Genomic DNA, 11,575 nt, shown 5'->3' with positions numbered 1-11,575 from the left:
CATCAGACCAGTATTACCTGTGAGGAGGTACAGCCCAGTATTACCTGTGAGGAGGTACAGCCCTGGGTGGACAATAACATCAGGCCAGTATTACCTGTGAGGAGGTACAGCCCTGGGTGGACAATAACATCAGACCAGTATTACCTGTGAGGAGGTACAGCCCTGGGTGGACAATAACATCAGGCCAGTATTACCTGTGAGGAGGTACATCCCTGGGTGGACAATAACATCAGGCCAGTATTACCTGTGAGGAGGTACAGCCCAGTATTACCTGTGAGGAGGTACAGTCCTGGGTGGACAATAACATCAGGCCAGTATTACCTGTGAGGAGGTACAGCCCTGGGTGGACAATAACATCAGGCCAGTATTACCTGTGAGGAGGTACAGTCCAGTATTACCTGTGAGGAGGTACAGTCCTGGGTGGACAATAACATCAGGCCAGTATTACCTGTGAGGAGGTACATCCCTGGGTGGACAATAACATCAGGCCAGTATTACCTGTGAGGAGGTACAGCCCAGTATTACCTGTGAGGAGGTACAGTCCTGGGTGGACAATAACATCAGGCCAGTATTACCTGTGAGGAGGTACAGCCCAGTATTACCTGTGAGGAGGTACAGTCCTGGGTGGACAATAACATCAGGCCAGTATTACCTGTGAGGAGGTACAGTCCAGTATTACCTGTGAGGAGGTACAGCCCTGGTGGACAATAACATCAGACCAGTATTACCTGTGAGGAGGTACATCCCTGGGTGGACAATAACATCAGGCCAGTATTACCTGTGAGGAGGTACAGCCCAGTATTACCTGTGAGGAGGTACAGTCCTGGGTGGACAATAACATCAGGCCAGTATTACCTGTGAGGAGGTACAGCCCAGTATTACCTGTGAGGAGGTACAGTCCTGGGTGGACAATAACATCAGGCCAGTATTACCTGTGAGGAGGTACAGTCCAGTATTACCTGTGAGGAGGTACAGCCCTGGTGGACAATAACATCAGACCAGTATTACCTGTGAGGAGGTACATCCCTGGGTGGACAATAACATCAGGCCAGTATTACCTGTGAGGAGGTACAGCCCTGAGTGGACAATAACACCAGGCCAGTATTACCTGTGAGGAGGTACAGCCCTGGTTGGACAATAACATCAGGCCAGTATTACCTGTGAGGAGGTACAGCCCTGGTTGGACAATAACATCAGGCCAGTATTACCTGTGAGGACGTACAGCCCTGGGTGGACAATAACATCAGGCCAGTATTACCTGTGAGGAGGTACAGGACAATAACATCAGGCCAGTATTACCTGTGAGGAGGTACAGCCCTGGGTGGACAATAACATCAGGCCAGTATTACCTGTGAGGAGGTACAGCCCTGGGTGGACAATAACATCAGGCCAGTATTACCTGTGAGGAGGAGGTACAGCCCTGGGTGGACAATAACATCAGGCCGGTATTACCTGTGAGGAGGTACAGGACAATAACATCAGGCCAGTATTACCTGTGAAGAGGCATAGCCCTGGGTGGACAATAACATCAGGCCAGTATTACCTGTGAGGACGTACAGCCCTGGGTGGACAATAACATCAGGCCAGTATTACCTGTGAGGAGGAGGTACAGCCCTAGGTGGACAATAACATCAGGCCGGTATTACCTGTGAGGAGGTACAGGACAATAACATCAGGCCAGTATTACCTGTGAAGAGGCATAGCCCTGGGTGGACAATAACATCAGGCCAGTATTACCTGTGAGGAGGTACAGCCCTGGGTGGACAATAACATCAGGCCAGTATTACCTGTGAGGAGGAGGTACAGCCTTAGGTGGACAATAACATCAGGCCGGTATTACCTGTGAGGAGGTACAGGACAATAACATCAGGCCAGTATTACCTGTGAGGAGGTACAGCCCAGTATTACCTGTGAGGAGGTACAGCCCAGTATTACCTGTGAGGAGGTACAGCCCTGGGTGGACAATAACATCAGGCCAGTATTACCTGTGAGGAGGTACATCCCTGGGTGGACAATAACATCAGGCCAGTATTACCTGTGAGGAGGTACAGCCCTGGGTGGACAATAACATCAGGCCAGTATTACCTGTGAGGAGGTACAGCCCTGGTTGGACAATAACATCAGGCCAGTATTACATGTGAGGAGGTACAGCCCTGGGTGGACAATAACATCAGGCCGGTATTACCTGTGAGGAGGTACAGCCCTGGGTGGACAATAACATCAGGCCGGTATTACCTGTGAGGAGGTACAGCCCTGGGTGGACAATAACATCAGGCCGGTATTACCTGTGAGGACGTACAGCCCTGGGTGGACAATAACATCAGGCCAGTATTACCTGTGAGGAGGTACAGCCCTGGTTGGACAATAACATCAGGCCAGTATTACCTGTGAGGACGTACAGCCCAGTATTACCTGTGAGGAGGTACAGCCCTGGGTGGACAATAACATCAGGCCAGTATTACCTGTGAGGAGGTACAGCCCTGGGTGGACAATAACATCAGGCCAGTATTACCTGTGAGGAGGTACAGCCCTGGGTGGACAATAACATCAGGCCAGTATTACCTGTGAGGAGGTACAGCCCTGGTTGGACAATAACATCAGGCCAGTATTACCTGTGAGGAGGTACAGCCCAGTATTACCTGTGAGGAGGTACAGCCCTGGGTGGACAATAACATCAGGCCAGTATTACCTGTGAGGACGTACAGCCCTGGGTGGACAATAACATCAGGCCAGTATTACCTGTGAGGAGGTACAGCCCTGGGTGGACAATAACATCAGGCCAGTATTACCTGTGAGGAGGTACAGCCCTGGGTGGACAATAACATCAGGCCAGTATTACCTGTGAGGAGGTACAGCCCAGTATTACCTGTGAGGAGGTACAGCCCTGGGTGGACAATAACATCAGGCCAGTATTACCTGTGAGGAGGTACAGCCCAGTATTACCTGTGAGGAGGTACAGCCCTGGGTGGACAATAACATCAGGCCAGTATTACCTGTGAGGAGGTACAGCCCTGGTTGGACAATAACATCAGGCCAGTATTACCTGTGAGGAGGTACAGCCCAGTATTACCTGTGAGGAGGTACAGCCCTGTGTGGACAATAACATCAGGCCAGTATTACCTGTGAGGAGGTACAGCCCAGTATTACCTGTGAGGAGGTACAGCCCTGTGTGGACAATAACATCAGGCCAGTATTACCTGTGAGGTGGTACATCCCAGTATTACCTGTGAGGAGGTACAGCCCTGGGTGGACAATAACATCAGGCCAGTATTACCTGTGAGGAGGTACAGCCCAGTATTATCTGTGAGGAGGTACAGCCCTGGGTGGACAATAACATCACAATTTATTACATAATTTATTAATGAACATGTATTATTTATTTTATTATTTATGAGTTATTACCACTATTTATTAGTACACATAACTAGATAATAACAATATCCGGTCTGATGCTCTCGCTATCAACACACTGTCAACTGCAAGTGCAACTAACTTGCCTCTCAGACAGACAATCAAATGGTGCACCACTTTTGATCATGGCCCTTACAGGACACCGTACAGTGCCTTCAGAAAGTAATCACACCCCTTTACTTTTTCCAACATTTTATTTTGTTACAGCCTGAATTCAAAATGGAATAAATGGAGATTTTGTGTCACTGACCTAAACACAATACTCTATAATATGAGTTCAATAATGTTTTTAGAAATGTTAACAAATGTATTTAAAATGAAAAGCTGAAATGTCTTAAGTCAATAAGTATTCAACCCTGTTGTTATGGAAACGCCTAAATAAGTTCAGGAAGTAAACATTTGCTTAACAAGTCACATGATAAGTTTCATGGACTCACTGTGTGCAAATATAGTGTTTAACATGATTTTTGAATGACTACCTCATCTCTGTACCCCACACATACCATTATCTGTAAGGTCCCTCAGTCGAGCAGTGAATTTCAAACACAGATTTGTGACAGAAAAGAAGGAAGCCTGTACAGAATAAAAATATTCCAAAAACATGCATCCTGTTTGTAACAAGGCACTAAAGTAATACTGCAAAAAATGTGGCAAAGCAATTCCCATTTTGTGCTGAATACAAAGTGTTATGCTTCGGACAAATCCAATACAACAGCACCCGATGTCACAGGAAGGCCAAAAAAATCATCAAGGACACCATCCACCCGAGTCAATGCCTGTTCACCCCACTACCATACAGCAGACGAGGTCAGTACAGGTGTATCAAAGCTGGGACCGAGAGACTGAAAAACAGCTTCTATCTCAAGGCCATCAGACTGTTAAATAGCACAGAGAGGCTGCTGCCTACATACAGACTTGAAATCACTGGCCACTTTAATAAATGGAACACTAGTCACTTTAATAATGGCACATTAATAATGCATTACTCATCTCATATGTATATACTGTATTCTATACTATCTATTGCATCTTAGCCTATGCCGCTCTGTCATTGCTCCTCCATATATATATATTTATATATTCTTATTCCATTCCTTTAGTTAGATCTGTGTGTACTAGGTATTTGTTGTGGAATTGTTAGATATTACTTGTTAGATTTTGCTACACTGTCGGAACTAGAAGCACAAGCATTTCGCTACACTCGCAATAACATCTGCTAACCATGTGTATGTGACCAATAACATCTGCTAACCATGTGTATGTGACCAATAACATCTGCTAACCATGTGTATGTGACCAATAAAATTTGATTTGAGTTGATTTGACCTTTCAGCCTTGACATAAAAATAGCAATTTATTCCCACTTTGTAACACAATAAAATGTGAAGAAAGTCAAGGGGTGTGAATATTGTCTGAAGGCACTGTACATAGCTTAAGCCCAATTCCCATAGCAGGGGTGCCGAGGGTGCTGCAGCACCCCCTGATAAATTACATAAGAAAATATATATATAATAATAAAAATAACTTTTTCTGGTCGAAAGCAGTGCAAAATCAAATCAAATCACATTTTATTTTTCACACGCGCCGAATACAACACCTTACAGTTAAATGCTTAGTTACAAGCTCTTAACCAACAATGCAGTTTTCAGAAAATAAAAAAACGTTTTAAGAAAGTTAATTTATATACTAAAATAAAACTGAAGTAAAAAATAAATGTAAAAAAACACTATGTATGGAATAGGGTCACAGGTGCCATTTGATAATGTAGATACAGATATGCTGTGTCATCCCTGACACTCACATGGAAAGTTACCCCCCTTCCCCATAATGAAGTTACTGTACATACAGTAGGAGCACCAGTCAAACACGCAGCTCCTTCACTCTACCTAGTTCAGGTTTAATCTAATCACCTCACTGAAGACACCTGGTCCCTTCTCACACCCAGGACAAACTTCAACACTACAGGACTGCTGAGCTGGGCGGTGAAGCACCTCCCCAACGCTTTATATTTGATAGGCTGCAGCAGAAGTGAACTCCTTTGTCGGCATGTGCACCTGCGTGTGCACGATATCATCTGGGAAACAATTTGTGTGCTCGACTTATCTCATCTATAGTATAGCATTAGGCTCCCGAGTGGTGCAGCGGTCTAAGGCACTGCATCTCAGTGCAAGAGGGATCACTACAGTCCCTGGTTTGAATCCGGGCTGTATCACATCTGGCCGTGATTGGGAGTCCCGTAGGGTGGTGCACAATTGACCCAGCGTCGTCTGGGTTTGGTCGGGGTAGGCTGTCATTGTAAATAAGAATTTGTTCTTAGCTGACTTGCCAAGTTAAATAAAGGTTCAATTAAATAGTAGTCTACATGTGTCCTGTACAGTTCAACTGATCTCACTAGCCTTGGGCCGGGATTCAATCCCATCACCACTCTATCTTCATCTGAACTAGTCTTGGGCCGGGATTCAATCCCATCAACACGTTATCTTCATCTGAACTAGCCTTGGGCCGGGATTCAATCCCATCACCACTCTATCTTCATCTGAACTAGCCTTGGGCCGGGATTCAATCCCATCATCACTCTATCTTCATCTGAACTAGTCTTGGGCCGGGATTCAATCCCATCACCACGTTATCTTCATCTGAACTAGCCTTGGGCCGGGATTCAATCCCATCACCACTCTATCTTCATCTGAACTAGTCTTGGGCCGGGATTCAATCCCATCACCACGTTATCTTCATCTGAACTAGCCTTGGGCCGGGATTCAATCCCATCACCACTCTATCTTCATCTGAACTAGCCTTGGGCCGGGATTCAATCCCATCACCACTCTATCTTCATCTGAACTAGCCTTGGGCCGGGATTCAATCCCATCACCACTCTATCTTCATCTGAACTAGTCTTGGGCCGGGATTCAATCCCATCACCACTTTTCAGCTATGCACCTTTTAAAGGCAATGTTCCCTCCTTACCACCGTCACTCTACATAGTTCAGCCTTAATGCTTTCACCCCCCCCCCCCCCGCTACCCTCACCCTCCTCACTCCCCCCTCCTCCTCCTCCCTCCGTGGACCTAACTGGTACAACGTGATGTTTTCCCACAGTCCCAGCCTCCAGCCCAGGTGAATGTAAGCCGGGGGGGGGGGGGGCTTCTGTGTCAAAGGTACTACAGTAGACTGTTAGAACGGACACACAGAGAGCTCTGTTCTCTCTATATAATAGCAGGCTTCCTCTCCCTTCCTACCCCACTGAGGCAGCGGACCCACACTATATTGAACCAACCAACACAAGCAGGTAAGTTACTCTTCTTCATGTTTCGTTTACACTATGGTTATGTCCCACATTTGTATTTGTATTTATTAGGGACCAGCATTAGTTCCTGCCAAGGCAGCAGCTACTCTTCCTGGGGTTTATTATGTATCCCCATTAGTTCCTGCCAAGGCAGCAGCTACTCTTCCTGGGGTTTATTATGGATCCCCATTAGTTCCTGCCAAGGCAGCAGCTACTCTTCCTGGTGTTTATTATGGATCCCCATTAGTTCCTGCCAAGGCAGCAGCTACTCTCCTGGGGTTTATTATAGATCCCATTAGTTCCTGTCAAGGCAGCAGTTACTCTTCCTGGGGTTTATTATGGATCCCCATTCGTTCCTGCCAAGGCAGCAGCTACTCTTCCTGGGGTTTATTATGGATCCCCATTAGTTCCTGTCAAGGCAGCAGCTACTCTTCCTGGGGTTTATTATGGATCCCCATTAGTTCCTGCCAAGGCAGCAGCTACTCTTCCTGGGGTTTATTATAGATCCCATTAGTTCCTGTCAAGGCAGCAGCTACTCTTCCTGGAGTTTATTATGGATCCCCATTAGTTCCTGCCAAGGCAGCAGCTACTTCCTGGGGTTTATTATGGATCCCCATTAGTTCCTGCCAAGGCAGCAGCTACTCTTCCTGGAGTTAATTATGGATCCCCATTAGTTCCTGCCAAGGCAGCAGTTACTCTTCCTGGGGTTTATTATGGATCCCCATTAGTTCCTGTCAAGGCAGCAGCTACTCTTCCTGGGGTTTATTATGGATCCCCATTAGTTCCTGCCAAGGCAGCAGCTACTCTTCCTTGGGTTTATTATGGATCCCCATTAGTTCCTGCCAAGGCAGCAGCTACTCTTCCTGGGGTTTATTATGGATCCCCATTAGTTCCTGCCAAGGCAGCAGCTACTCTTCCTGGGGTTTATTATGGATCCCCATTAGTTCCTGCCAAGGCAGCAGCTACACTTCCTGGGGTTTATTATGGATCCCCATTAGTTCCTGCCAAGGCAGCAGCTACTCTTCCTGGGGTTTATTATGGATCCCCATTAGTTCCTGCCAAGGCAGCAGCTACACTTCCTGGGGTTTATTATGGATCCCCATTAGTTCCTGCCAAGGCAGCAGCTACACTTCCTGGGGTTTATTATGGATCCCCATTAGTTCCTGCCAAGGCAGCAGCTACACTTCCTGACGTTAAAACACATTAAGACACTTACATTACATATAAAACAAAAGATAAAACACTACATTATATAACATTATTACACCACTACATATCTACAATACAACATGTATAATACCACCATACAACAATATTACAATGAACGTGTGTCTTCGGACAAAAACGAGTAGCGAGGAAGTCAATCTCTTCTCCACTTTGAGCCATTTGCAATTTTCTTAAGTCCCTCATTGTGGCACCTGACCACACGACTGAACAGGAGTCCAGTTGCAACCAAACTAGGGCCTGTAGGACCTGCTTTGTTGATAGTGTTGTTAAAAATGCAGAGCAGCGCTTAATTATGGACATACTTCTCCCCATCTTAGCTAATGTCGTATCAACATGTTTTGATCATGACAGTTTACAGTCCAGGGTTACTCCAAGCAGTTTAGTCACCTCAACTTGCTCAATTTCCACATTATTTATTACAAGATTTAGTTTAGGGTTTAGTGAATTATTTGTCCATTCACTACTTTTGACCAGTGCCATCTATTTTCCTAGCAGGCTTCTCTAACACCACTATCTATTTTACTAGCAGGCTTCTCTAACACCACTATCTATTTTACTAGCAGGCTTCTCTAACACCACTATCTATTTTACTAGCAGGCTTCTCTAACACCACTATCTATTTTCCTAGCAGGCTTCTCTTACACCACCATCTATTTAACTAGCAGGTTTCTCTAACACCACTATCTATTTTACTAGCAGGCTTCTCTAACACCACTATCTATTTTACTAGCAGGCTTCTCTAACACCACTATCTATTTTCCTAGCAGGCTTCTCTTACACCACCATCTATTTAACTAGCAGGCTTCTCTAACACCACTATCTATTTTACTAGCAGGCTTCTCTAACACCACTATCTATTTAACTAGCAGGTTTCTCTAACACCACCATCTATTTAACTAGCAGACTTCTCTTACACCACCATCTATTTAACTAGCAGGCTTCTTTAAAAAATCTGGCATGCTAACTGTCAGTGATCAAACTGCTAAAGCAGGGTTGTCCAAGTGTGATGACTTGTAGTACATGGGCAAAGTCTTCTTGAATAGCGAGTTGGTCCCAATCACACACTCGCTGTGTGGTAAATGAACAACCGTTTCTTTTTGAAGGGATAGACTTTATTATTTAACTTAATTATTAACGGTATAATCAAATAGATCTATTTTGTTATACCGTTAATAATACTAATAATAAATAATAATAATCATAATAATAAATAATAAAAAGTTGACCAATGTTGAGTCTGTTGATAGCGGAAATATGCTCCATTGCTTATAAGCCCCTTACCACCCTCATGGTAATCCTGTTGAGCGATCCAATAGGACTTTATTGGAAATGTTAGGCACACGAGACAAGCGAAAAGAAGAGCGGAGGCATTATGTGACCGTGTTTGTGACCGTGTTCGGAGCTACTGTTTTAGTCATATGGAACTATGTTACAAAGGCGAATTGTGGCATTTTATTTGGGGGGGGTTCCTTTCCTATGGCCATAGGTTAATTAATGAATGGTTGTATTTAATTGTTTACTTGAGATTACTGTTTATCTGAATTCTTTAAAAAATAATAACAATTTAGCAGTAATACATTTGTCTCTGAAAACACTGTTGCATATTCATTTCTGGATAAGCACCCAGCTATATTTGATTATATACATAAATCTACATTTACAATGGCATGGTATGCTTCTAATCCTTTATACTGTCGCCTCCATGTTCTAGGGTTCTATGTTGTTATGTGTCTAGTGTGTATATGTGTATACCTTTATACTGTAGCCTCCATGTTCTAGGGTTCTATGTTGTTATGTGTCTAGTGTGTATATGTGTATACCTTTATACTGTAGCCTCCATGTTCTAGGGTTCTATGTTGTTATGTGTCTCGTATGCACCATTCATCACCACACATCAAGTTCCCTCCCAGGTAATAAGAAGTTATTTAAATTCACCCTGAGTGTTTGTGTTACCCAGGGTCATAGTTCATAGAAGAGTGGGCGTGGTTGTAGACAGCATGTATTCTGTTTATCAGCAGGTCCCAAATCACTCTCTACCCCTACCCCTTGGCCATAACCCCTCAATGTTAACAAATCTGTATGGTCTGGATAAGTAGAGTATAAGCTTGTGGAACATTCACCATACAGATCTACAGGAACAGCTCTAGCCCTCAAAATGCACATTTTCTGCAGTTCTACATATTTTGCCATGGGGCAGAGAGGGGGCAGAGAGGGGGCAGAGACGGGGCAGAGAGGGGGCAGAGAGGGGGCAGAGAGGGGGCAGAGACGGGGCAGAGAGGGGGCAGAGACGGGGCAGAGAGGGGGCAGAGACGGGGCGGAGAGAATATTTTTCAATTTTATAAACATTTTCATGCAATTCTACTCATTTAGCCATGGGGCAGAAACGGGGCAGAAACGGGGCAGAGACGGGGCAGAGAGGGGGCAGAAACGGGGCAGAGAGGGGGCAGAGACGGGGCAGAGAGGGGGCAGAGACGGGGCAGAGAGGGGGCAGAAACGGGGCAGAGAGGGGGCAGAGACGGGGCAGAGAGGGGGCAGAGAGGGGGCAGAAACGGGGCAGAGAGGGGGCAGAGACGGGGCAGAGACGGGGCAGAGAGGGGGCAGAGACGGGGCAGAGAGGGGGCAGAGAGGGGGCAGAGAGGGAGCAGAAACGGGGCAGAGAGGGGTCAGAGACGGGGCAGAGAGGAGGCAGAGACGGGGCAGAGAGGGGGCAGAGATACATTTGTCCAGTTCTACAGCTAATTTCCTGCAATTCTACCCATTTTGCCTTGACTTATGCCATGTTAATGATATCTGAGTGAGAGTGACTAACAAAATCAATGTGGGCCCCTTGGAGGTCAGGGCCCCTGGAGGTCAGGGCTTCCTGGAGGTCAGGGCTTCCTGGAGGTCAGGGCCTCCTGTAGGTCAGGGCCTCCTGTAGGTCAGGGCTTCCTGGAGGTCAGGGCTTCCTGGAGGTCAGGGCTTCCTGGAGGTCAGGGCCTCCTGTAGGTCAGGGCCCCCTGGAGGTCAGGGCTCCTGGAGGTCAGGGCCCCCTGGAGGTCAGGGCCCCCTGGAGGTCAGGGCCCCCTGGAGGTCAGGGCCCCTGGAGTTCAGGGCCCCTGGAGTTCAGGGCCCCCTGAAGGTCAGGGCCTCCTGTAGGTCAGGGCCCCCTGGAGGTCAGGGCCCCCTGGAGGTCAGGGCTTCCTGGAGGTCAGGGCTTCCTGGAGGTCAGGGCCCCCTGGAGGTCAGGGCCCCCTGGAAGTCAGGGCTTCCTGGAGGTCAGGGCCCCCTGGAGGTCAGGGCCCCCTGGAGGTCAGGGCTTCCTGGAGGTCAGGGCCCCCTGGAGGTCAGGGCCCCCTGGAGGTCAGGGCCCCCTGGAGGTCAGGGCTTCCTGGAGGTCAGGGCCCCCTGGAGGTCAGGGCTTCCTGGAGGTCAGGGCCCCCTGGAGGTCAGGGCCCCTGGAGGTCAGGGCCCCCTGGAGGTCAGGGCCCCTGGAGGTCAGGCCCCCTGGAGGTCAGGGCCTCCTGGAGGTCAGGGCCCCTGGAGGTCAGGCCCCCTGGAGGTCAGGCCCCCTGGAGGTCAGGGCCTCCTGGAGGTCAGGGCCCCTGGAGGTCAGGGCCCCTGGAGGTCAGGGCCTCCTGGAGGTCAGGGCCCCTTGAGGTCAGGGCCCCCTGGA

The sequence above is a fragment of the Salvelinus alpinus genome, chromosome 1 (genome assembly GCF_045679555.1).
Source record: "Salvelinus alpinus chromosome 1, SLU_Salpinus.1, whole genome shotgun sequence".
Classification (NCBI taxonomy): Eukaryota; Metazoa; Chordata; class Actinopteri; order Salmoniformes; family Salmonidae; genus Salvelinus; species Salvelinus alpinus.
Note: the sequence above shows the minus strand (reverse complement) of the source record.